General features: G+C 39.1%; 1 protein-coding gene across 7 annotated transcripts in view; it reads left to right on the plus strand.

Annotated features, from left to right (window-relative positions):
* The window catches only part of MCU (mitochondrial calcium uniporter), a 126,708-nt gene that overhangs the window by 19,416 nt on the left and 82,757 nt on the right, over positions 1 to 24,535 (plus strand). For 4 of the 7 annotated variants that reach the window (XR_014789383.1, XR_014789381.1, XR_014789382.1 and 1 more), the window contains exon 1: positions 1 to 16,526. This exon is cut by the window's left edge and continues 19,416 nt beyond it. The exons of 1 other annotated variant lie outside the window; for it this stretch is intronic. The gene's annotated coding sequence lies outside the window, so the exon portion shown is untranslated. 2 more of the 7 variants (XM_084845597.1, XM_084845595.1) reach the window with 1 other exon arrangement.

Raw genomic sequence — 24,535 nt, forward strand, 5'->3', positions numbered from 1 at the left:
GCTGAAGTCATCATGTGGATGTATGTGTGACAGCTAGCAATGGAGTGGAAATTGGATGGAGTTCAACCTTTGCACTTCATTTATTTAGAGAAGTGTGCTTAGGATTGTAAATATTTAAAACACTTTAAAAAGCAGTATGCTAGCTAGATCAAAATTGCTTAATATTTACTCATCACAGATACTAGCACCACTGTTGTCACCGAAGTCACAACCTAAACCTTTCTGTTTCTTACATATCCTCTCTTTTGATGAAGGCCCCAAATATGTTGCAGATGAGGGGAGTAAGGTTTTATTGCAAAAACAGTAGAAATTGATAGCTTCTTTTTTGTTTTTAAGTGTTCAAGTTTCAGAGTTGAATTTTAGTTTGTTCTCTGGTAATGAAGGGTTACTGCATAGACAATATTAGGCATACAGATTAGTCTTCAAGGCCCATAATGCAGCAGCTTTGCTGAACCAAACAGGTCTTTTTCTGTGTCTGGATGGGAGACTGCTTGGGAATGGTATGGATACTGCTTAGAGTTTCATAGAAGAAAGGTGGGATAATTTATTTATTTTTAAATAGTTAATATAGGGGAAAATAGAGAACTAACAACTTTATCTAATGCTCAGATGTACAGAATTAGATTAATTTAAATTTATGCAAAGTAATGTGAAATTTTGCCTCCTTGATCTTTTCCAGATAAAAAAATTTACCAGAGAAGCTATGTCTAGTAATATGTTTAGGAAGAACAAAGCACTAATTTGTATAGTCTATATCAGCCTGCCCCAACTTGGTGCCCTCCCAATGTTTTGGATTTCACCTCCCATCAGCCCCAGAGAATATGACCAAAGGTCAGTTTTAGTTTATAACATCTGGAGGGCACTAGGTTAGGAAAAGCTGGTCTTTATGTTATAGAGAAGGCTAGGAGAACTATAAGGCCATAAAATAAGCCTGTTTACAATCAGGGTATACTCTGAGGCTGATTTTAAATTCCAGTGTTGCACTTCTGAGAAGAAAAACTACATTAGATGTAGATGTATAGGAAAAATCTATAAGTTGGAAGAGACATTGGCCTGGTTTGCATGTAACAACAACCCAGAGCATGGGCTGAGTATGGGTTGTCTTTGAATCATGGGTTGTTAAGTGTGAACCCTAGTTTAATTATGGGTTGTTAACCACAAACAACCCAGGAAGAGAGCCCATGGTTTGTTGAGTTGTGAACTCTGGGTTGTTCATGGTTAACCCATTGTAAAACCATAGTGCAGGGTTCACGCATAACAATAACAAACAATTCAACAACAGCCCATATTTAACCTGTACTCTGGCTTATCGTTATGTGTGAACTAGGTCATTAAGAATTCTATTCAAGATTCTTTTGTAGAAAATAACATTACATACTGTATTTCATTTCTAATATAAGGTGTTTCACTTGCACTCATAAGGAGCAAAAGAAAGGATCTGTATAAGAAAACATTAGTGTAATGCTTATTACTAGAGAACTACCAGAGCGATTTTGCTCATTTTTTTTAAACTGAAGTTTGAGCAGTGTAGACATGCTGAAACGTTTGATACTGCGATAAACGTCAAAGCTTGAACTTTAATAGCAAAACGGTATGTTTATTTGCTCTGCGCCAAACAGTCTCCTGTTGCTCTGCAGTTCAGTGCTGGTTTATTTGCTCCACGCCAACCAGCACCATATCTGACATCATGTTTTCCCCCCCCCTCCCCTTTTCCTTGAGTGTCATGTCTTTTTTAGGTTGTAAGTCTGACGGCAGGGACTGTCTTCTTTGTTCACTGATTGTAAACTGTTCCGGGAGCCTTTTTTGGTTGAGGAGTGGGATAAAAATACTATAAATAAATGATAATAAATAAACCTGAAACTTAAAGAAATGTTAAATTATCTTTTTAAAAAGGATGCGCCAAACAGCGCCTGATCTGACATCATGTGGTTTTGACCTCTGTTACCTGCATCCTCCTGCTTTCCTTTTTGCTGTCTCTGTTTGCATTTGTTTTCATTTGCTTTGCTTCTCAGGCTGCTATGCCTCGGGGCGGTTGCTAGGGGCAATGGTCATGCCCCCCCCTCGATTGTATTGTTTCGAACAGGATGAATCAGAAAGTGAGGAGGGAGGAGGGGCTGCTGCTTCTCCTCCTGTGATGCCCTGCATATGGGTGGGATGTGTGTGTGTGTGTGTGTGTGTGTGTGTGAGAGAGAGAGAGAGAGAGAGAGAGAGAGAGTGGGGTGGGGCGGGGTACAAAACCGGCATCATATTGGATGGCTCTGGCTCAGGGCAAGTGAGGGAAAGGCAGCAGTTTTTCTCTTCTCCCACCCCCCAATCTCACCTTCTGTTTTCCAGGCCTGGGTGGGGGCTTGGAACACCCCCTTTCCCTTCAGCAGTGGAGGGTTTGGTCAGTCTGTGCTTTCATGGAATGGGAGTGGGTTCTTATTGGAAGGAGGGAAGCTATTGCTGTGGGTGAACAAGAGGGAAGGAGGTGGGTTGGTTTGCTATGGCCAGGGGAGGCTTGCTTTAATGTAATGGGAAGAGGTCGTATTATTGGGGTTCTCATTGAAGGGAAGCTGATGTGGGACATAATTGGAAAGTTCTGAGAGGAAGAGGGAGGGAAAGAAGAAAATAACCTGTGAAAGTTGTTCCAGTCACAATGGAAATGGCCAAACATATTTTCATCCAATCAGTCTCAGACTACTAGCGCCCGTGACAACACGGGCTTTACACTAGTAGGAAAATGTGGCAAGTGAGTGTAAATGAAAATATTGCATTTATTATTTCCTGAATCTTTGTGCTACAGTTCAGGCTCATACTTGCTACTTATCATTCCTTATCAACGTATGGTGTTGTCATTTTCCTTCTGTCTACTTCAAGTAAAGATTGCTTCATAGGGATCATTCTAATTTGTCTTCAGCATCTTGGAGGCCTGTGATTATGTATGTCCAGAAGGTTCAGTATGATATAGGTAGAAACAATGTAAATCTTTATACCAGGTATCTGAGTTTTGGATTTGGGGAACAGCTTTTCCCTTTTATCTGAACATAGAGCATAGTGGGAGTACACAATATATCAAAGGGAGTGTACTGGAGGATAGCGTTACTACATTTAATTGCCCTTGGTGGATTTAGTTTTGAAGCACATAGCTTTGAAAATACATCCAGTTCTTCTACTCTCTTCAGCGCTAATTAGTACCTACTTGTGATTCTGACAAACGTTCCTTTAAATGCGTTTGTCACACATAAAAATTCAGTTGTGTGGGGCCCCACACGACTGCAAGGATGGTCCCTGACCACCTCTGCAGCTCCACATTTGGAGCTGGGCATTGTTTTAGCACTATGCTGCAAGAAGGAAAAGGCTGGGGATTGGTTTAGTGCTGTGAGGTGCTTAGAATACCTCAGCAACCTGTAGTATTCCTCTCTAGCTTGATTTTCCTGGTAGTTGCTCTGTGCTTTCAAGCAGAGCACAGCTGGGGGATGATCCCCCCCCCACACACACACATTAGCTCTAAGCTGGAGAGAGAGACTGGGGCTCCTCTCATCACGCTCACTAGAGGGTGATGGAATACTTGCTATGGCAAATGGAATAATAGATGATAAAAAAGCCTTTTAATATTTTTTGTAGCTACAATTCAATAGTAAGTCTTGCACAGTTTCTCTTCATCTCAATGGGGCTTGTGTGGTTGTACTTGCCTATATTTGTAGTGTTTGCCAAATTTTCTGATGAATACTCCATTCCCCATAAATGAGATTAAGAATTTGTATTTATTGGCCATATAAAATGGTGGAGAAATAGTAAGGGAAAATAAAGATTGTTTTAAAAAGTAAAAACAGTTATGTTTTACAATTAACAGATTTCCTCCTATGCATGGATTTTACTTTATGAAATCTAACTCTTATGGAGAACTACTGTCAGTAGCCTTCAGATATGGCTATGACATTCATCATATTTTGATGAATATGAGTGCATCAGTCTAGAACTCAATTTCTCTTAAGTTTAATGTTCAGAATTCTTCAGGCTTTGTATGGAGTCTGTCAGAATTGCAATCAGAATGCAATGGTATTTCAGAAATTTTAAATAGGATTTTCCAGTTTAAGGGTTGTGATTTTAATGAAAAATATGCCCTACATGTTTCAGAAAATTAAAGTATAAAATCATTTCTTTAGCATATCTGGACTGTTATGATTTATGCTAGCATCTATGTTTGAAACTTCTAACAACTTTTTCATAATAGTAGGGGGAAAAGCGCAGAGCTAAAACATTGTACACAGGTTCTCTTGAATTGTAACAGAAAACATTATTTGAGACTGACTCAGATAGTTAATGTACTGTACAAAATGTTAAGAGTGATGAAGCATATTGTCTCTCTAGGGAATCCAAGAACTAAAGAACTGTTAAGGGGCCATCCCTCGTCAAGAACTGGTGTGAATAATTTGAAAAATGATTATTTCAATTACTTAATAGAAATTGGCGTTATAAGCCAATTTGGGCCTATAGGAGCCCGTAGCTCACCGTTTTTCATGTTGCCAATATCTCCCGATTGTATCAAAAGCATTACCATAGTTGTTGATACTTTTCTAGTACTGGCAACAATTGTGATACCACCTGTGCTTCCAGCCTTCTAGGTAGATGCAGAACTTCAATATGTAGTGGCCAGACAGTTGTTCAGAGCTACTATGCCAATCCTGTTTATTTCTCGTTACAACTTTATTTCAGGTTCAATTCAAGGTTCTGGTTCTAATTTTTAAATAGTCTGGGACCAGGATTGGAAATGTGAAGGCCTGGGAAAAAACCCAGAAATTCAGAAAAAAACTGTTTTTCTCCCATCTGTTCCCCCCCGCCAACCATTTTTGTGTTTTCCTTATAACTGGAAAACTTGTTCAAAACTTGAACAGCTTTAGCTTATGAAATATTTTCTTTTAGAATTTAAGACAAAGTATTGGAAGGACAGATACTGAAGCTGAAGCTCAAATATTTTGGCCACCTAATGCGAAGAGAAAACTCCCTGGAAAAGACCCTGGTGCTGGGAAAGACTGAAGGCAAAAGGAGAAGGGGACGGCAGAGGATGAGATAGCTAGATTGCATCACTGATGCAATGAATATGAATTTGAGCACATTCTGGGAGAGAGCGGAGAACAGGAAGGCCTGGCGTGCTATGGGCCATGGGGTCACGAAGAGTCAGACATGACTGAACGACTGAACAACAACAACTATTTATTTATTGTTACCTGGCCTTTCTCCCCCGCCCAGTGATTTCTAAAAACTGTGTAATAACACTTTTATAGAAAAACTAGAGATGTAAAATATCTGGAAATAATGAAGTCATGGGGGAAATGTTTTTTTAATCCTCTCTGTAAGATTCCCAGTGTAGTTATTTCTTTCATTCCTGATTATTGATCTAAAGTATATTTTACTGATAGACATTTAAGCCCCGTTTCCAGCATGTGAGCAAAGTCACCATTATGCATTCTTGACAGTTTGGGTTTGTTCTATAGAGTCTTGTATTTCTGATACTGTAGCAGTCATTTAATGTAGTTCTAGTCTATCCAGACAGTAATTACAAATTTGCTATCTGAGTTTACTTTTAAAAGTTTTAAAATATAATGATAATTTTATGAACAAAGTAAGTTATACATAAAATAACTTTAGGAACAGAAAGGCTGCTTTATGTTGCTAAAGCAGCCCTTCCCAACCTGGTGTCCTCTGGATGTTTTGGACCACAGTTCCCAGTATTCCTGACCATTGGCCAGGCTGCCTGAGGCTGATGGGAGCTGACGTCCAAAATATCTGGAGGGAACCAGGCTGGGGAAGACTGGCTTAAATTAACAAAGTGACTTTAATTCTGTAAAGAATGCTACAAAAATAAGTATATATTTTTCTGTTTTTTCCAAAATTTCCATTTTTTTCTGGGAAAAAATGGGGGGAAAAGATTTTTTCTCATGGCCTCAAAATGTCTGGAAATTTTACATCTCTAACCCCGGGATATCTCACAAATCAACTCCTTTTATATGAACTGATCCAGCAGCATGGCTTAACATTTGAGGCCTTTCTTCAGCTGGTGGGAACAAGAGAAAGAGCTATTTCAATTGTGGCACCCAGATTATGGAATAGCCTCTCCATAGTAGTGCATATTGCCCATTCTTAGTTTTTAAAGCTGGCACAGTAGTTTCAGTGGGCATTTTTTAGTGAAGGCATTTTTAAAAAATAATTTGTTTTTATTCTTTCTGTCTGCTCTAGTTTATTGCATTTAATTCCTCTTGTTGCATATAGAAGGGGAAGAAATGGAAGCTGTGACAGATTTTATTTTCTTGGGCTCCAAGATCACTGCATACGGTGACTGTAGCCATGAAATTAAAAGACGCTTGCTCCTTGGGAGGAAAGCTATGGCAAACCTAGACAACATAGTAAGAAGCAGAGACATCACCTTGCCGACAAAGGTCCATCTAATCAAAGCTATGGTTTTCCCAGTAGTAACGTATGGCTGTGAGAGCTGGACTATAAGGAAGGCTGAGCGCCGAAGCATTGATGCTTTCGAACTGTGGTGCTGGAGAAGACTCTTACGAGTCCCCTGAACTGCAAGGAGGTCAAATCAGTCCATCCTAAAGGAAATCAACCCTGAGTGCTCATTGGAAGGACAGATACTGAAGTTGAAGCTCCAATATTTTGGCCACCTAATGCGAAGAGAAAACTCTCTGGAAAAGACCCTGATGCTGGGAAAGACTGAAGGCAAAAGGAGAAGGGGACGGCATAGGATGAGATGGCTAGATAGCATCACGGATGCAATGAATATGAACTTGAGCACGCTCCGGGAGAGAGCGCAGGACAGGAAGGCCTGGCGTGCTATGGTCCATGGGGTCACGAAGAGTCGGACACGACTGAACGACTGAACAACAACAACATTGTTAATAGAATGTTGTTTTTGTTGAGAGTTTCCATGTGTCTGCTTGCTGAGACGTGGGATATATATTACAGAGAAGCCTTAAAATGCTCCTGTATGATTTCTAGCATAGTCTTAGCAACTACTGCTAAACTATGCTGGAACAGTGTACCTCCTCAGCACTGTGGGGCATATTTTACTTTTTTAAAGAAATGAAAAGACTCCTTCACCATCCCAATAGCAAGGCACTAAAGCAAGGCTTCCTACTCCATACCATTATTTTGGAACAGTTCTAATGCTGTTGCTTCAGGGTTCCTGAAAATGGTCACCCACTCAAATCTTTAAGCTTACACTTCCCCAACTGCTGTGTTTAAAATAAAAAAAAAATAGCCAGAACATCCAGTCTTTTTATGAAATTAGCTATAGTAATGTTTAAACTGAGTTTTTGTAGCACTGACATTTTAATTCTTGTATTTATGTTGCTTTTTTAAATTGACCACCCAACTTTAATATTAAAGTTATTTTAATATCTTGGCATGTTTTCAAAATATTCTGCCTTATATTGTAGGATAGATAACTTTTCTAAACAAAAAACTACTTGATATGAATTGCTCAGTAGTAATTATGTGATTTCTCCGTAGACGGCTATGCTAACTTAGTTTCTCCTCTTGGAATTCTCAAACTGCTAGAAGTTTTTCTTGAAGTTTGCTAAACTAATGTGTGCAAATCATACAGGAGCATAAAAATGTTGACATTACCCTGGGAGTGGGATACTACTTTTTGAAGGAGCCTTTGAACGGCCTGCTGAGTTGATTGTCAAATATAAATATAAGCCTACAGTGTGTAAGCAATGGAATTACTAAATCATGCTATTGTCAAATGATTTGTCCTTGTTCATTTCCAGTATTAAGTGAATTTTTGGAAAATGAATCTTCATATTCTCAGTCTAGAATTTATCTAGCCGTAGTAACTAGGCTCGAGCCAGCAGTACTGGTTTGGAAAGTCACAGTCCCATAAAATAAATAACTTCGGGCATTAACAACACCAAACCATGTTTTATACATTGGGATCGTGCCACTGGATTGCTCACAAGTTCCACCCCCCACTACTTGTTTTTTACATTATATATGACTATTACTTACCTTGGTTAAAATCATACCAGATATGCCTCCTAAACATGCTTTGAGAACTTAAATCAAATCAGAATTCTGATAGGATTATATAAATATGTGTTGATACCTTGATGGATTTTAAAAGAAAGTATGGGTTAATTGAATGAATACAGCAAAAGCAGATATTAAAACATGGGAGGGAGCTGCTTATCCTGAACTGTACTTCTCTTCTTACTCTGAATATCTGAATAGTAATCATGAATAGTTGTATATTTTCCAACAAGAGAGGTAAAGATATTCTCAGACAAACACCTCCTATATATTTCTGCTTCAGGCAAAAAATGTAAATGGTCACATCCATTAAGTGATAATGCAAATCAATGATTTTTTTATGTTTTCAAAAGAATCAGATTATAAATAGCAAAGTAGATTGAAGATGTCTGCCAAGCTATTTTTAATTTGGTAACTGAAAGAGTCATATGGAATAAATCTAGTTTAGATTGTACATTTAAAATTCTCCTTCTCCCTGGGTGTGGACTAGGTTCCTAATTAACATTTTACAAAGACATTCTTTCCACAAAATGCCTCTGAAACCTTTTGCCCAATTACTGCAGGTAAAACCCATGTGTGTGGATGGATGGATGGAGGGAGGGAGGGATGGAAGGATGGATAGATAGATAGATAGATAGATAATCTCTTCATTAGCGTTTCAAATATTGAAAGAGGGCCGAGAATCCAATGACAGCAAATGTTCATACCTTTTACACCTTTTTCATACACAAATCAGAGCCTCTTTTTTGGAGGACAAATTTGCTATATTTCTGACAGTCAGTTACCATCTCAGTAGGCAAAGAATCATCTGTCAGTCTTTGGAGTGGGAGGCAGTTGTATATAATTCTTTCATTTTTCCATATTTGTTGATACCTTGGCTTAGGGCCACTTTGCAAGTCAGCAAAATCAAGTGTTAAAGCTTTTCGAGGGCTGCACCACTTAATATTGCGGGCAGTGGTGGATGATCCTATATGTCTGAATGCCACCTGCCAGACTCCCTGCTCCTTCTGATTTTTTTTTAACTTTTTAAAAAAATTAAACAACATCTTAAACAGAGAGCCTGGCATTCTGTAAAGTGAAATGCTGTCCCCCAGTACTATCTTTATTTCTAAGAATCCCTCTTGGCCCCACATAGGCCTCAGAAGCATTCTATAAAATAAAAATGGTAGTTAGCTGCAGAAAAAAAGAAAAAGGTATGTTGGGGTGGTGGGGGGACTAGAGGAGAGTTGGGGTATGAGGGGGTGTTTTGCCTGGTGTGTTTTGCCTGGTGTGTATGAGTGGCCTTTTTCTGTTTTGGCTGGTATATTTTGCCTCTGTGTTTCGCTTGTGTGTGTTTTTTCTATGAGCATCCCCAGTTTGTCTTTTATTAAATGAATATTCTGTTGTGCATTGTGGGGGATAAATATGTGATTTAGCATTTGAGACTCTAAACCCACCTCTGCCTTGTATTCATTTTCTTGGCCAAGGTACTTGTCTGAGGGGCCATAGCTCAGTGGTAGAGCCCATGTTTTGTATGCAGAAGGTCCCTTTTTCAATCCCCAGCATCTCCAGGTAGGGCTGGAAAAGCTCCTGCCTGAAACCCCGGAGAGCCACTGCCAGTCAGTGTCGACAGCACTGGGCTAGATGGACCAGTGGCCTGGCTCCATATAAGGCATCTTCCTTTGTTTCTGTGTCTATGGGACTCAACAATTTGCCTTCTGTGAAATGAGTGGAGCAGAAAAAAGTGGTTTCAGAAGAGTGACTTTGTGTTTTGGAGCTCAGACCCCACCTCTGCCTTGGTACTTGGATTTTTGGGCAAGTTACTTTTCTTTTAGACTCACCAGTTTGCCTTCTGGGAAATCTGTATTTTGATCTGCTGCACCCACCATGGCTGCTATCTTGGGCAAGCCCCTCCATGACAGCTATTTTGTTAGAGTGCCTACAGCACTCAATATTCCAAGTTATATTTCTATACCACCCAATAGCCAAAGCTCTCTACATGTGCTTTCCTAGGAAGAGTCACATGAAAAAGTGAATTTCAGCTTTTAAAGATTTGACTGGTATTGTATCCATTCCAGTTCCCCAGTTTGACTTGTATTTTCATTCATTATATTACTAATTAATTGTATGAAAGAATGTGGAAAACCTGTGGAAAAATAATCACTGAAAACTTTCCATCCCATATAACTTATTAAATCATGCTATTTGCCTCAGGCCCTCACCTAGCTGACAGCTTGCTACCTCCTAACCTTGGGGGCCCTGATCCTGTTATGTGGAATTCAGTTCCCTTGTGAAATATGACAACACTTGAAAATGATGCTTGGGATTCCCATGGGATGCTCCTTCAGCCAGGAAGCCACTATCAGGTCAATATGTGATTATAAAGCAAACCTCACCTTCCTTTTGGTATTTGAGTGCACACAGAATACAAAATAAAATGCACCCAACTAAATGTGTAGGGCATGTCTCTCTTTTTGTCCATGACTGTGAAAGGAACAAGTTGCTGCTACAGAGGTATGTACCTTCATATTTAATGGAGGCACATGTATATTTCTGCCTTGAGGGCGTGTGTTTCTGGTGGGTGGGTTAAATTTCACAAGTTAATAAATAATACTCTGTTTCAAAGAGCAAAGGTAAGATGAGAATTGGCCCTTAGGTATGTGTGTTATTGCTTATTATAAGCTAGCTACATCCCATGTGTATAGTTGAAGAACTAGAAATAATTTTGTGGAATGTAGACTTTCTTAATTATTTGTTTCATTCTCATAATTTAGTTTGTGCTTGACCTTAAGCCTTTGTGCGCTACCATTGAAAAGTCCTAATCTGTTTTGACAACTTGGAATCTATTGAGTTCCATCTAAAGACTTACTAAGCATATGCCCAAGCAATGTTCATCACTAATTCTATGAAGAACTATCTAGTGGTATGCTTTAAAATTTGTTTTTCTGGTTGGAAATATTTCAGACATAGTATTTTCTGGCCAATTGCCAACCCTGATTCTGTATCACATGTCTGTGTAAAACTAGCTCTAATGATTAGTCTATGGAAGGAATGTCTTTTCCAATTAAATGGCTATGGTGTATGGAGGATGTGTGGAAGGTAGATTCTGTCAGTGTGGACCCCCTGGATAAACACAGGAGTTGCCTCTTGTTGTTTTTACTAGGTTTGGCAGGATGTGAGCACACAGCCAAACCACAAATATCTGAAGAATGCCACTATATTGGTCTTGCAGAATGCCAGCTATGAAACATAGCAACAGAAAAACAGCAGCAGATGCGCTGAACTCAAAGTGATTCACGTGGGAATTGGGTTGAGAAGTGGCATTCATGTGAAGTACATCTTTTTCATTCCTCTTCATGCTGCTGTTCAACCAGAGCCCCTGTACTCCACGTAAATAGCAGTATCACTCTTGTGATGAGTTTCAATTTGCTTTATATATTTTTTATTTGATTTGTACCCCACCTTTCCATCAAGAAAATGGTGCTCAAGGCAACAAACAATCACAGGAACCAAATTTTTGAAATTAAAATGTAGTTAAAACAATAAAAATGCATTAAAATACAACAACAGCAATAACAGTAAAGTATTGCAAACAGAAGAGTTGCATGATTTTATTTTTATTTATTTATTAAATTTCTTAATTGCCCATCTGGCTGGTCACCCGGCCACTCTGGGCGATGTACAACAGCACAATTGAAAACAGTAAAATCATACATTAAAACATTATTTAAAAATACCCTAACCCACCCCAACTTTTATCACTCTTAAACTTGGTGCCTTATTTGCTAAGACTTCATCTTGTGAAAACAGGATTTTTCTTATATGGTTTCCAGGCAGTTTGCTGCACAAACAATCCACAGTGAGGTATGGAATTTAACCCACAGTTGCGCAACCTTTATTTATTTATTTCTATACCACCCAATAGCTGAAGCTCTCTGGGCGGTTCACAGAATTAAAACCATAAAGTGCAGCATAAAACAATATAAAATATGAAAGCGTAAAATCATAAAATAACAGTACAACTGGAATAAAACCTAACAGCAATGCAGAGATTTAAAATGCAGATTTAAAACAGCAGAGCTAAAAGCCTAGGAAGCTAAAATGCTAAAATACTAAAATACTGGGAGAATAAAAATGTCTTCACCTGGTGCTGGAAGGAATACAATGTAGGTGCCAGGTGAGCCTCTCTAGGGAGCTCATTCCATAGCCAGGATACCACAGCAGAAAAGGCGCTCTTCCTGGTAGCCAGCCACCTCACTTCCTTTGGCAGGGGCTCATGGAGAAGGAGCCCCTTACACTGTTGTAAGAAATGTGCTCTACCACATCTAAGATAGGAGTGCTGCTAAAGATCCATGAGGCCGAGGAATTTGTATAGTGAGGTCTTTAATGCTGACCTGTCTAATGCTGTCTCAGCAGTAGAGACAGGGACAGTTATACTGCATCTACTAACTACCACTTATATCTGTACATGTGTTGCAAGCTGGGAATGGTTCCAGCCCTTGTCCTTCTGGAACTCTCCATAATCCTTTGGTGGCTAATTTGCTCAAGCTGCAGGTAGGACAACATTTTCCTGACTCAGTATTGCATTTATCTTCAGAGCTAGGAAGCTACATAGTATAGGTAGTACATGATGGCCCATATGGTATGTTCACAAGTTTGCATCATTTGGTTTTTTGGTGAAAATGGCTTGTTTAGCAAAACATCAAACAAAACTGAAGATGTGATCATAAATGGTGTGGACTCCAGTGAAAGTTTGTTGTTTGCAGTGCTGGGATTATACATTCCATCTCACCAGTTGAATTCTCCAGCTTGGCAACCAAAAGCAATTGTGGTAATACCAAATAACTGAGAACAAGGTTTGGAATGTGTATCATAAGAGATCTTTTTGGAAACATAAGATCTACTGAATATAAGGATTTTTAATTGCTGCCTCTTAACTGGGCATTTGTAACATGATGCTTTCATGTTTTCAGGTTTCTCAAGAATCATGGAGATTTAAAAAAAACCAAGTTGAATCTTTCAGTATTCTAATAGAAGGTCATAAAATTGGAGAGGGAGGGCTTTGTTCTGTGTTGTCTTCAGTTAGTAGCTTACCACACTTGTGAGAGTTGGACATAATTGGTTCTTTTAAACTGGAATCTGTGTTACCCCAACAAGTTGTAACTAAAAGCCACAAGTATTAATCCTGAAGTATTGGTTTCATTTGCTAAAAGGATTACCTTTTTTTACCTTCTAACTTACTGTTGCATAGTTCAGCTACTAGAAAGGGTGAAGTAGGGAATTTGAGTACAGCAAAATCTGACTCCATCTGTAAATGGTATGAGTTTTGTAAACAGTGAGTCTGTGTTTCCTTTCATCTATGAATTTATTTATCTTCTCATTTGCTGCATGGATCATACTGATTTTTCTTCCTCCTGGGGACAACTTTATTTCTAGGCCCCTTGGACTCCCTCTTTGGAATTCATGTTATCAATAGCAGCTCTTATTTTCACCTCTACCTTAGCTACTTGGATAAAGTCTGCTTTTCTTTTGCTTTCTCTCTTCTCTAATCATTTTACCTTTTTCCATTCTGACCCCTCCTTTGCCTCAGTTCCCCAGAGAACTGAGGAACTAATGAAATCTCCTTCCTGAAGGTTAGCTATTAATACTTTGGCTTTTATTATAAATGAACCTTGAGTGGTTCCAGACAAGGCTTTTATTGTGCAATCACCCTGTGTCATTCATAGAATTTGAGGGGAATGTGTTTCCAGACAATGTTGCCTTCGGTCTGTAACCTTCCTGTGTTTTCCCACTGCTTCTTCCATCTTTTTTCATACCACAAAAAAATCAGATCAGGAGGAAAAGACAGAATAGCTGCCCAATGACTGGAAGCTCTAGGAGCCATGTGTCTGGAAGCACTCCATGCCTAGTATTATGGAATTAATATTTAAAGGTATTCACTGTGCTCACAACTAGGACAATCTTAATTATGAAGTCTTATTTAATTACATTATGTGCCAACCAATATTCTTAACAGTGCATTGTTGCTAATAGTGTGAGGTAACTAATAATATGGTCTGATCAGTAGTTGAATGAATGACTTGTTGGCTTCTTAAAATGCACAATGTGCACAAAATGTGCACAAAATGCATTTTCAGTTGCTTCATATTAAAATATTTGAATGTTGGCTGTTTCCTATTGGAACTGTGTCCCTTTTTAATTACATTGTACAAGGAAGAGACTAGGAAATCCAATGAAAACAATGTTTGCTAGAAATCAGCTGTTAACTAATATGTTTTTTTTAGTGATAGTTCAAAATGATATTAGGGCTGCCTCTGCTCCAAGGGCTGTTTACTTTCATTTTTTACAATTTATTGGTTCAGTGGAGTTGGTCATTGGGAGATGTTATGTAAACTCAAGAAAAAATAACACTTTGTTGAAAGCAAAATAATATTGTCATAAGGTGCCAATTTTGTAAGTGTACTCTCTGTAAAGAACTGTCATCCTAGCTGCTGGAAAGTAATAAGAGGTGCATTCTTTTCTAGAGGCTCAACCAAAGAAAAGGTTTACTTTGTATTCTTACTCTGCGGATACTGCCTTTATTTAAATGTTTGGGGAAGTGTCTCAGATTAGAAAAACATTGTTTCCTCCTGCACCAGACGTTTTAGTTTTTCTTCTGATCTTGTGTATCATTATCAAAAGTTTGTCTAACCTAAAAGAATGCAGCAATGTATGTTTACAACATGATCCTGTTCATGTTTACTCAGAAGGAAGTCTTACTTTGTTCAGTGGTTAACTTGTCAGACTAGATCCAAATCCTGACTCAGCCATGAAACGCATAGAGTGACTTTGGGCCAGTCACTATCTTGAAGCCTAACCTACCTCACAGGGTTGTTGTGAGGATAAAATTGGACGGGACAACTTTCTTTCTTTCTTTCTTTCTTTCTTTCTTTCTTTCTTTCTTTCTTTCAGCTTGTTTAATAATCTCTCTCAATGGATTTGGTTGTACTTTATACAGAATAGTTGCAACACATTCAGCAATATTTCTTAACTAGATAGGCGGTTTTGTGTTGGGGACTGGAAGTGAATTGGTGCTAATATTTTGTGTGCATGAGTTTTAAAAGGGATCCTCCAAACCCCAGCAGGGACAAATTAAGGCCAGGCACCGGCCCAGAAAATAGGGATAGGTAGAGCACATGGATTGGTGGCTATATTTTCAGGTGAAACCAAGGCTTTATTGTTAAGTGTGATTATTTAACTGTAAAGACTGACATTGCTGGGTTTCTTGCTATGGTAGGTCTCACTCTTGGAGTAATGTTTAAAATACCTAGAAACACGTCTTAGGGTCCATTTAACATAGAAACAAAATGGCTTTGCCTAACTCTGTACACAGAAGGGAATCACATTCTCAGCTCTCTGAGTATACCTGTATGAGATACTTGTTTTCAAACAGCATTTATAATCACATCCCCTCTTAGCAGCTACTTTATATATACATGAAAGATAATAAATGCTACTGTAGTAGAGAAGTACGTTTAGTATATACTGCAGTCTCTCTTGTGGGTTCTAGTGTTAACATCCCTAAAATATATGCAGTGTAAAGCTGTACAATAAATTTGTTCCCTCAACAATTTTGCTAGTAACACCAGTCTTCTAGCATTCACGTAGGAGTTAATGTTGATGTTCAGAGTAATTAATTAATAAACTGCCAATTGAAAGTGTCCTTTATTTTTCTATACTAACAGGAACATGCTATCTTATAAGAATAACTTACACTACTTGATTTGGAAAAAATAAATTATGTAACACTTAATTGTGAAATGTACATTTCTGCTTTACATTAAGTTGAAGGCCAGGCTCATATTACCAGACTGGTGTTTAGCAGTGCAGTTGGCTCTCTGTCTGTTCAAACACTTCTGCTTCTGTTGAGGCAAGCTGAAGCATGGGTGCAAAAGGAGGTGACCTATCTAGCACATTCCAAACTCCTAGTTGGTCTGTCAAAATTATATGCATCTGCTGTTCAGTAATAACTCTCTGGGAGTGTAAAAGCCATCCAGTGTAGCTTTATATTGTTGAATGCCTAGACGTTTCAAGGAAAATTGCACTGTAGAGTTGACTTAACTGTAAAATAAGATTATTTTTAGGTACTTAGACTTTTAGAACTTTATTGGTTCTATCCTATGTAATGGATAAAAAGTGTCTAAAAATTGCAGACTTTCTGGGAAAATATTAAGTAGAAAAGTTATGAAAGAATTCCAGCAGAATAGGAATGCTAGTGTTTTATCTGTTTAAATTCTGCAGTGGATTAAACTTCAGAAAGTGAAAAAATCACTTGACATTGAATATGGAATTCAGAAACTACTAGTTCTGAAATGTTCCTACTGACATATTGTTAATAGGACGAACCTGGAATAAATGAGATGCAGATTACAGACTTATTCTGGGGTCACTTATGTAAGCCTTCACTTGGCTTTGTTCTCTTCTAGAACCGTTAAAGACTTGTATGAAACTGGTGAAATCATTTCCTCTATTTCTGAAGTTCAGAGGTGAGTGCAGGTCCCTACACCGCCAAAATGGCACACTTCACACACAAGAGGGAGGTATCAGCAGGTTTGGGAGTAGAGGGATCCCATGTTTTGCAGAAATACAAAACATTTTTAGGGGGAGGGGAAACATTTTGTAAGCAGAAATGTGAAGGTCCAGAAGACAATCTGAAAAATATGGGTCAGGTTTTTTCCTCTTATTCCCTAAGAACTGATACGGAAAGTTAAAAAATGTGTAGGGGAGGCTTGAATAAACCTCCAATGGAATAGTTATTGCAATGAAATTAATATTAGATATTTTAAAACAATTATTGTTCACCACTAAACTTTTAAAAATAACAGGGCTTGATAGCTCTTAACAGAGCTATCAGTAGATTAGATAAACCAATTGTTGAATGACTTTGCATTTAAATGAAGAGCATATTACCAGAACCTCAATACAGGTAACTTTTTTGAAATATGGAAGAAAATGTAAAAATGTATAAGACCATTTTTAACACTTTATATGGTTTTTACTGTGAAGACACTTCATGTAGGAACTGAAGTATTACTCCATTTCTTCAAATCATTCAGTTATGATTTTTATTTAACTTCTAATTTTTCTTGTCTACCAATTGGGTTCTTAAGAGTAGAACACCTTCTTTAAAACTGGGTGTATTTGTTTGAAGAGTGACTAGATAATTATTTATAATAAATACACCAAATAGTACTGTGTCCCTCCCTAAACCTTTTGTTTTCCTTTGTGTGGGGGGTGGAGGGGGGGGAGAACGGTAGTTTTTTTCTTGAAAGCCTCCAGAAAGTTTATGTTGATCCCAGTAATCCTAGCTCTGTTCTTTTTAAAAACTAGGATCATTTCCTGGTAACAGTTTGAAGTGCACATCATGACTGGCTATGGCTTATATCATGCTGTGTAGCTGTGGGTTTTTAAAAAATGTTTTTCCCCAAAGTAGTTGGGACGTAACTGGGAGTCACAAATGGGGGCTGAAAATGTTGGCATGGAATTATTGAATCTTGCCCACAGCATGGGACTTCTTATGTGATCAGAGAGCTAGTGGGGCTGGACTAGTCTTGTGTGTCACTTGAATCAGTCTAGAGTTTTCTGAGTTTGGGTACTCAGCCAAATAGCTGCTGAAAACTGTTGTGGTGGTCAAAAAATTATGTGCAAAGGGGTCTGTTCCGCAGTACTTAGCATTGGGAGAGAAAGCACCAGCAGTCAAAAAGTACATGCATTAACCTGGTACTTACGGTATGAGAGATCTGGTATTTGAACTAAACTACCGTTATATTAACCTGTCAAATTCTGCTGACCTGGATCCAGTAGCCAGGAACTTGAAAGTCAAAGAAGAAGGTCCTTATGAACCTGGACAAGTAACATACGGACATGGCATCTTCTGTATAATGTACATTGAATCATGTATGGCTTACCTTGCCACTTGAGCCTCTGCATTTTATTTTATGATAAAGAAACCAGACTTCTCATTTTTTTGAGGCAGGGGAAGAAGCACTGTGGATTTACACAAAGAGATCTTGAAATGCAGGACAATTGCCTTTAAAAAATGTACTATTTTAAAATGTATCCTATCCGTACGTTATCCTTAAAAGAACCCTTGCCACTGTGTTTTCACAAACAGTGCACCTGGAATGATGCTATGTCATGATGTAACACCATTCAGGGAGGTATTGTGGGGGAGGATAGGACTGCTAGAGGAGGAATGCTTCTACAACAACAACAAAATTGAAAGAAAAGAGAAGACTCTGCAGCTTCTGTCACTTTTTTGGTAAGCCTCTTTGCCCTTCTGAAAGTTTAGTTATTTCAACCCCCCTTAAGATGGCTTGCTGCTCCCCCACTTCCAAACCTCCTGAACTTCCATGAAAAAGTTAATTCTGGAATGTTTTGTCCAGCTATACATAAGACTACTGTACTGCTTATAAATTAAGAGAGTTTAAAACATTAGCATGAAATCAGAAAGCTGCTACCTCACCGAACTGCTTTTTTCTTTTACAAGGCTAAAAATTGTGCCTACATAAACTTTTTGTCCCATTGGTTAAAGTTGAGTTCCATAAAATTAAATGTCAATTTAAGTTGGGATGTGCATAGCTAGTGAAAGTCCAAGAACCTGATAACCCAAGGCATTTTGACATTTTTTCCCAAATCTGTGCAGGGCCGAGAGTTGGAAATATTTTTCCGTCTCATGTGTATCTTAATTGCAACATCTATTTAGTCTTAGCTGAAACCCTCTAGGATACTGGAGTTGTAGGCTAGGTTGTTTTTAATACATTGGGAACAGATATGTCTGTCATCAACGTATCTGAGCCCCATACAAAATCCTGGCATGTTGTACTACTATGCAAGTGAATCCAGGGTTGGTAACTTCATATTTACTTTCTGCTGTGGATTCTACACAAGGGAACTGGTGTTGAAGTGTTATACCTTGTTTTCCTTTGGACTCCAGGATTTCAATGTAGAATTCAAAGCTTGGCTGAAGGTGGCTTTCAACAGATGCTGATGTGCTATTTCATTAATCTCAAACTTGTCAAGGTTACTGGGTGATAAATGTATACAGATGGCTGTTGCAGAATAACCTAGAGTATAGTGTTCAATGGTGTCAGCATAAATGTGTCTCCAGTTGATAAGCTGTTAAGTAGGATAGAAGTGTCAGTGGTGCAAGTAGGTTTCAATAAAAGTGTGAGGTCTTAAGGCAAATCTTCTCCAAGACGTAGAACACCTATTCGTTTCCATCCTTACCGCTAGTATCATTTGCCTTAATGCAGAAATTAAACTTCAGAGAAGCCAGATATGGAAACTGGTGGTTTTCTGAAAGAAAAACATATTACATGCATTCAAAAATGGAACCAAATTAATAGAGACCAAATTTCAAAAGATATTTAATATTTCTCCCTTGGGAGACAAGTTCTGTGTGACAGCAGAAAAGGGTGGCGGGGAGACGGACACCATTAGTTTTCCTCAAATCTCATAATAAATATGAATGCTCAAATACAGACATTACAAACCCAGAAGAAAAGTCAACCAAAAATGCATTCCACTACACCTCTTCCACCCTTGCCATAAAGTGTTCAGTCATAGACCCAGCAAGACTTTGTTTATGTTAAGCAAAACCAGCAGTTTTGCTAATTAACATGAAATATCTACATAAACTAAAAATACATGTAGATTCTAAAATACACTGGAGAATATGGAGCTTTAGTAATTGTAGCTAGATATTTATACAAATGTGTAGACACATAATGCACTTCAGATTGCATTTTTGTTCCGTTTTCTACTTCAGAGGGCAGTCAGTTCTCCCCATGGAACTTAATGCTCATTGCCGAAGAGCTTGTTTATCTTAAGCATATGCTGACGTATTCATAAAGGCTTATATGATAAACTTTTGTATAGCTGTTTCTTCTTCAAGACTTCAGTTAGAAATGGCACAGACTGATACCACATCTTAAAACCGGTATTCTATTTCTGTTTACCAAAATTGGTACTGCCTCTTGGCCCAAGGGAAGCTTTTCCATAATATATTAAGCAATCATTAAAACTACAGAGAATGTCCCTAACCTCATGTTATACCTCCAAAATGCAGCATGGGGCCGGGGAAGTCTGTACACATTCTTGGTTCCTAGTGACCCCCAGTCATCGGTCATTATGACACAATGGAATTTTATTATAGCCCCTTTATCATGGTCGCAGTTACTTAGTGAATTGCTTACACCATACAATATAAAATCAGTTTTCTACAATCTCCAGTTTCTGGGTTTTGCCAGTAACTTCTACCCACAGTGACGTGATTAATTTCGCAGGAAACAGATATCCACTGCAGATAGCAATAAGAGTACAGTCTGGGGGCGGGGGCTGTCAAGTAACAAATGAAAGTTCTTCTGTTAATACAGAGTTGTAATGTTTTAGGACAATATCATGTGAAGCTCAATTATCCAGATATTTTCCCCATCTTCCAGTCATTGTTCACTTCTTTTTGTAAAGACTTGGGGGTGGAGAAGCAATCAAGTAATATAATCTTCCCAGTAACACTGAGGAAGACAGGGCAAGATTAACAGCAAGCAGTTATCCACACTTAATGTTATGTAACAGGGCTTGTGCAATCCCCTGTTCCCCTCCCCAGCTCCAAGCTTGGGTGGGCTTCCAATGTCCTCTGAACGTGCACCTGAGGGAACAGTTTTGCTGTGGTTCAGAGGAACTCTTAAACCCAGTGCAATTGCAGGAATGATTTCTGCACTCCTCTCCAGCTCCAAGCTGGAGGGGAGGCTGGAGCTTGTATTTTTGTGTTGTGCTTCTGACATAGTCCAAGCCCCAGCCTTCCTCTCCACAGGTGGCGAGGAAGGCTAGGGCTATTAATTTTGGCCCCGTGCTTGGAGGGAGTGCTTGGGAAGCTTCTCAGAAGCACAACACCAGAACAAGCCCCAGCCTTCTTCCCACTTGTTGAAACTGGAGAATGGGAAAGGATTTGTCCCTGTAGCTATGTTGTACTTCAGAAATTCAGTGCAGCCACGTGGATATTTTCTGTCCTCCTTTCCAGCTCCATTGGTTGGGAGAAAGGTTGGAACCCATCACACTTTTCAGAGGGTGATGGAACATTTAATGTAGGAAGCAGAATTGTGGATCCCTGTCTATAGCTTAACAATAGACATAACTGAATTGGACTGAGCCTGGAGAAAAGCCTATATTTCTTTGGATGTGTGATTTAAATGAATCTGTGAGACTGAAACTGCTAACCGGTGACATTGATATTTTAGCTTTGAACTATATCCAGCAGACAAACCTATATGTGACAACTAGCAAATGCTGGTGGAAAGGACAAAATGTCTATACCGGTCACAGAAAGTTGCATATGAATCAGTACAATATTGCAGTAAATAATTAATGTGATTTTGGCTATTGCAGTAAAGAATGAATGCATTTTGGAAGTAGCGAAAGTGCTGCTCAACACTTTATATTCAGGAGTAACTCACGGTATATTACAAATGTCATAACTAGTTTTCCATATTGCTGGGCCACATGTAATTAATGTTCCTTTTTAAGTGTTCACATTAGGCCAATGCTACTACTCTGCTTTACTCCCATTCTCCACGATTAAATAGATAGCTATTGTACTGTTAGCCCATTGTGCTTTCTGATTGTGTGAACTGGGTATAATTGCAGAGGAAGATAAAGTGCTTTCTTGTGAAGAGCGGAATAGTGAGTCCATTTGCTTGAAGGAGTTCTGTGAAAGCTCCAGCATTATAATTCCCATTGGGTAAACATCTGGTAGGATAATTTCAGTGAACTCTGTGCTGCATGTTGATTGGCATGTTGTCCTAAATAAACGTTGGCCTGATCTAGAAAGGCTGGGGTCTTTTTTTCCCCTTATGGAGACGTCTGAGATTCTTAAATCTTTAAGGGGACAGGGTCACTTTATTTTAAATATATTTTTTAAAATTTATTTATTTGTTTATTTATTTTAAATGGAGCCTGTAGCAATACACCTGAAAGTGTCCATTTATTTTCTTACTTCATAAACTTTTGTATTGGAAGGTGCAGAACATCTTAAATGCATAAGGATCAATTTCTTAGGAATAATATTGGCAAAACAAAAAGTATTTATGTGTATGTGTATGTGAAAAAGTATTTCATTCCAAAGCATAAACCTTCTTTATGAGAATAGCTTGAGTATGCAGATGTAACTGTAAGCTGCTGTCTGTCACCCCACCCCCTCCAAATGATACTCTTAAAGCAAAGATTTATATATACTTTTAGTAATCTGTATTAGTCTATGTCGTTCATAGGAAAAAAATATTGGCAGGAAATGTTCTGGAATCCAGGATTTTGGAATCCAGGAAGTATTTTTGCACCTTCTTATCAGAAGTCATAATGAATTAGGCATGTCAGAGAATTCCGCCATGGATCTCAGTGAGGCCAAATGCCAGTGCATTCGGCCCCCCAAAATCTGTGGCAGAACAAAGCCCCCCGCCCCCCCCATGAAAGGCGCACGAAACGGAGCACTTACACCTGCTGCCATCCACGCTGACTTGCGAATGGCAGCCGTGTCTGCGACCGCCATTCGCTCCCTCATTATAGCCGTGATAGGCTATGTAAATAATTACGTAGCCTATCACACCATTTGCATCCCTGCAGAGGCCGTGATAGGCTACGTAAGTATTTAAGTAATAAATATTTATGTAGGCTATTACGGCTAAAAAAAAAGGGAACGCAAATGGCGGCCACTATGCCATTTGCATTCCCTTTCTCTTTTTTTGCCATAATAGCCTGCGTAAATATTACGTAGGTAAAATGGCAAAAAAAAGGGAACGCAAATGGCAGTCGCCATAGCCACTGCCATTTGCGTCCGCTGTTTTTTTTTTCTTTGCCGTGATAGGCTACGTAAATATTTACGTAGCCTATCACGGCAAAATACAGGGACGCAAATGGCAGCGGCTACGGCAGCCGCCATTTGCGTCCCTGCAGGCTGCCCAGCAGCCGGATGTCCGGCTGTGGCCGGAGAGAATTTCGGGGGGAGGGACGGAGCACCTCCCCCCCACTGCGAATGTCACCCTTCGAAAAGGTAAGTGACTTTCATACATCCCTATAATGAATAATCTGTAAATATCATAGATTTCTAGGAGGAGTGTGTATTCCAATATAACTATATTTCAAGCAATTTTGTTCTACAAGTGTTTCTTCCCTTGTGGTCTTAGCTTTTGGGCTAGCCTTTAAAACAAATACGAATATAGTAGCTTGAATCTCAGTCCATCCTTCAGAATCACCATCCAGGTGTTTCATTCGGATAATATGCGGTACCTGTGAAGAGTTAGTCTTCTTATTCCTTTTTTCTCTAACATCCTTTTCCTCTGTAACACAAAAGAAACTTGAACCAATTTTGGTAAGCTTAAGTACATAATCTTGCTGTTGCTAAATGATCCAAAACCAAAACCCTTAGCTTTCAGCGAGCAGATCAGTAAAGGTGTGGATATGAGAACATGATCCTTGATAACCAGCATTTAACGTGAACAAGATCTAATGGGATAGGTTCCTTGTGCTCTTGTAGTATTTAAAAGGTATTTTAAGTGTTGGTAAATGTGGCTGCATACACCAACACTAGCTACTCTTGGTACATTCTTAAGTATAGCAATGTGCTTTGCAGTGCACTCCTGCCAACCTAGCAGTTCGAAAGCAAGAAATTGCAAGTAGATAAATAGGTACTGCCTCGGCGGGAAAGGTAACAGTGTTCCGTGCACCTCGATGTTCAGTCATGCTGGCCACATGACCATGGAAGTGTATTCGGACAGCGCTGGCTCTTCGGCTTAGAAACGGGGATGAGCGTTGCACCCTAGAGTCGGACACGACTGGTTGGGGACACCTTTACCTTTTTTTGCAGTGCAATTATAAAAATGTTTATAGGGATGTGGTAGGATACATTGGGGCCGCGGTGGCTTAGTGGTTAAGACGCTGAACTGCAGACTGGAAGGTTGGCAGGTCAGCAGTTCAAGACCCGAGTGCTGCGTGACGGAATGAGCTCCCGTCTTCAGTCCCAGCTCCTGCCAACCTAGCAGTTCGAAAGCAAGAAATTGCAAGTAGATAAATAGGTACCGCCTTGGCGGGAAAGGTAACAGCGTTCCCTGCACCTCGGTGTTCAGTCATGCTGGCCACATGACCACGGAAGCGTCTTTGGACAGTGCTGGCTCTTCGGCTTAGAAACGGGGATGAGCACCGCACCCTAGAGTCGGACACGACTGGTTGGGGACACCTTTACCTTTCACCTTTAGGATAGATTAGATTAATAGGAAGTGATAAAATGTTCCCTCTGATTTCTTCCCTAAATACAAGATGAACCTCAGCTAATTTCTCAACCAGCACTGTGCAGATTGTGACACACCAAACAAAACACAGCCAAACAGGGGCTTATTAAACTTCTCATGTTTGCTGTCTGACTAGACTACAGAAGTGTCAAAAAGCAAAAAAAAGAGGGAAAAAAAGGCATGTAGCTTGCCTGCTTGGTGGGCTATGTTTGTTTTGG

Source organism: Heloderma suspectum, chromosome 3 (assembly GCF_057233095.1).
Source record: "Heloderma suspectum isolate Gila_16-S chromosome 3, 16-S_ref, whole genome shotgun sequence".
Classification (NCBI taxonomy): domain Eukaryota; kingdom Metazoa; phylum Chordata; class Lepidosauria; order Squamata; family Helodermatidae; genus Heloderma; species Heloderma suspectum.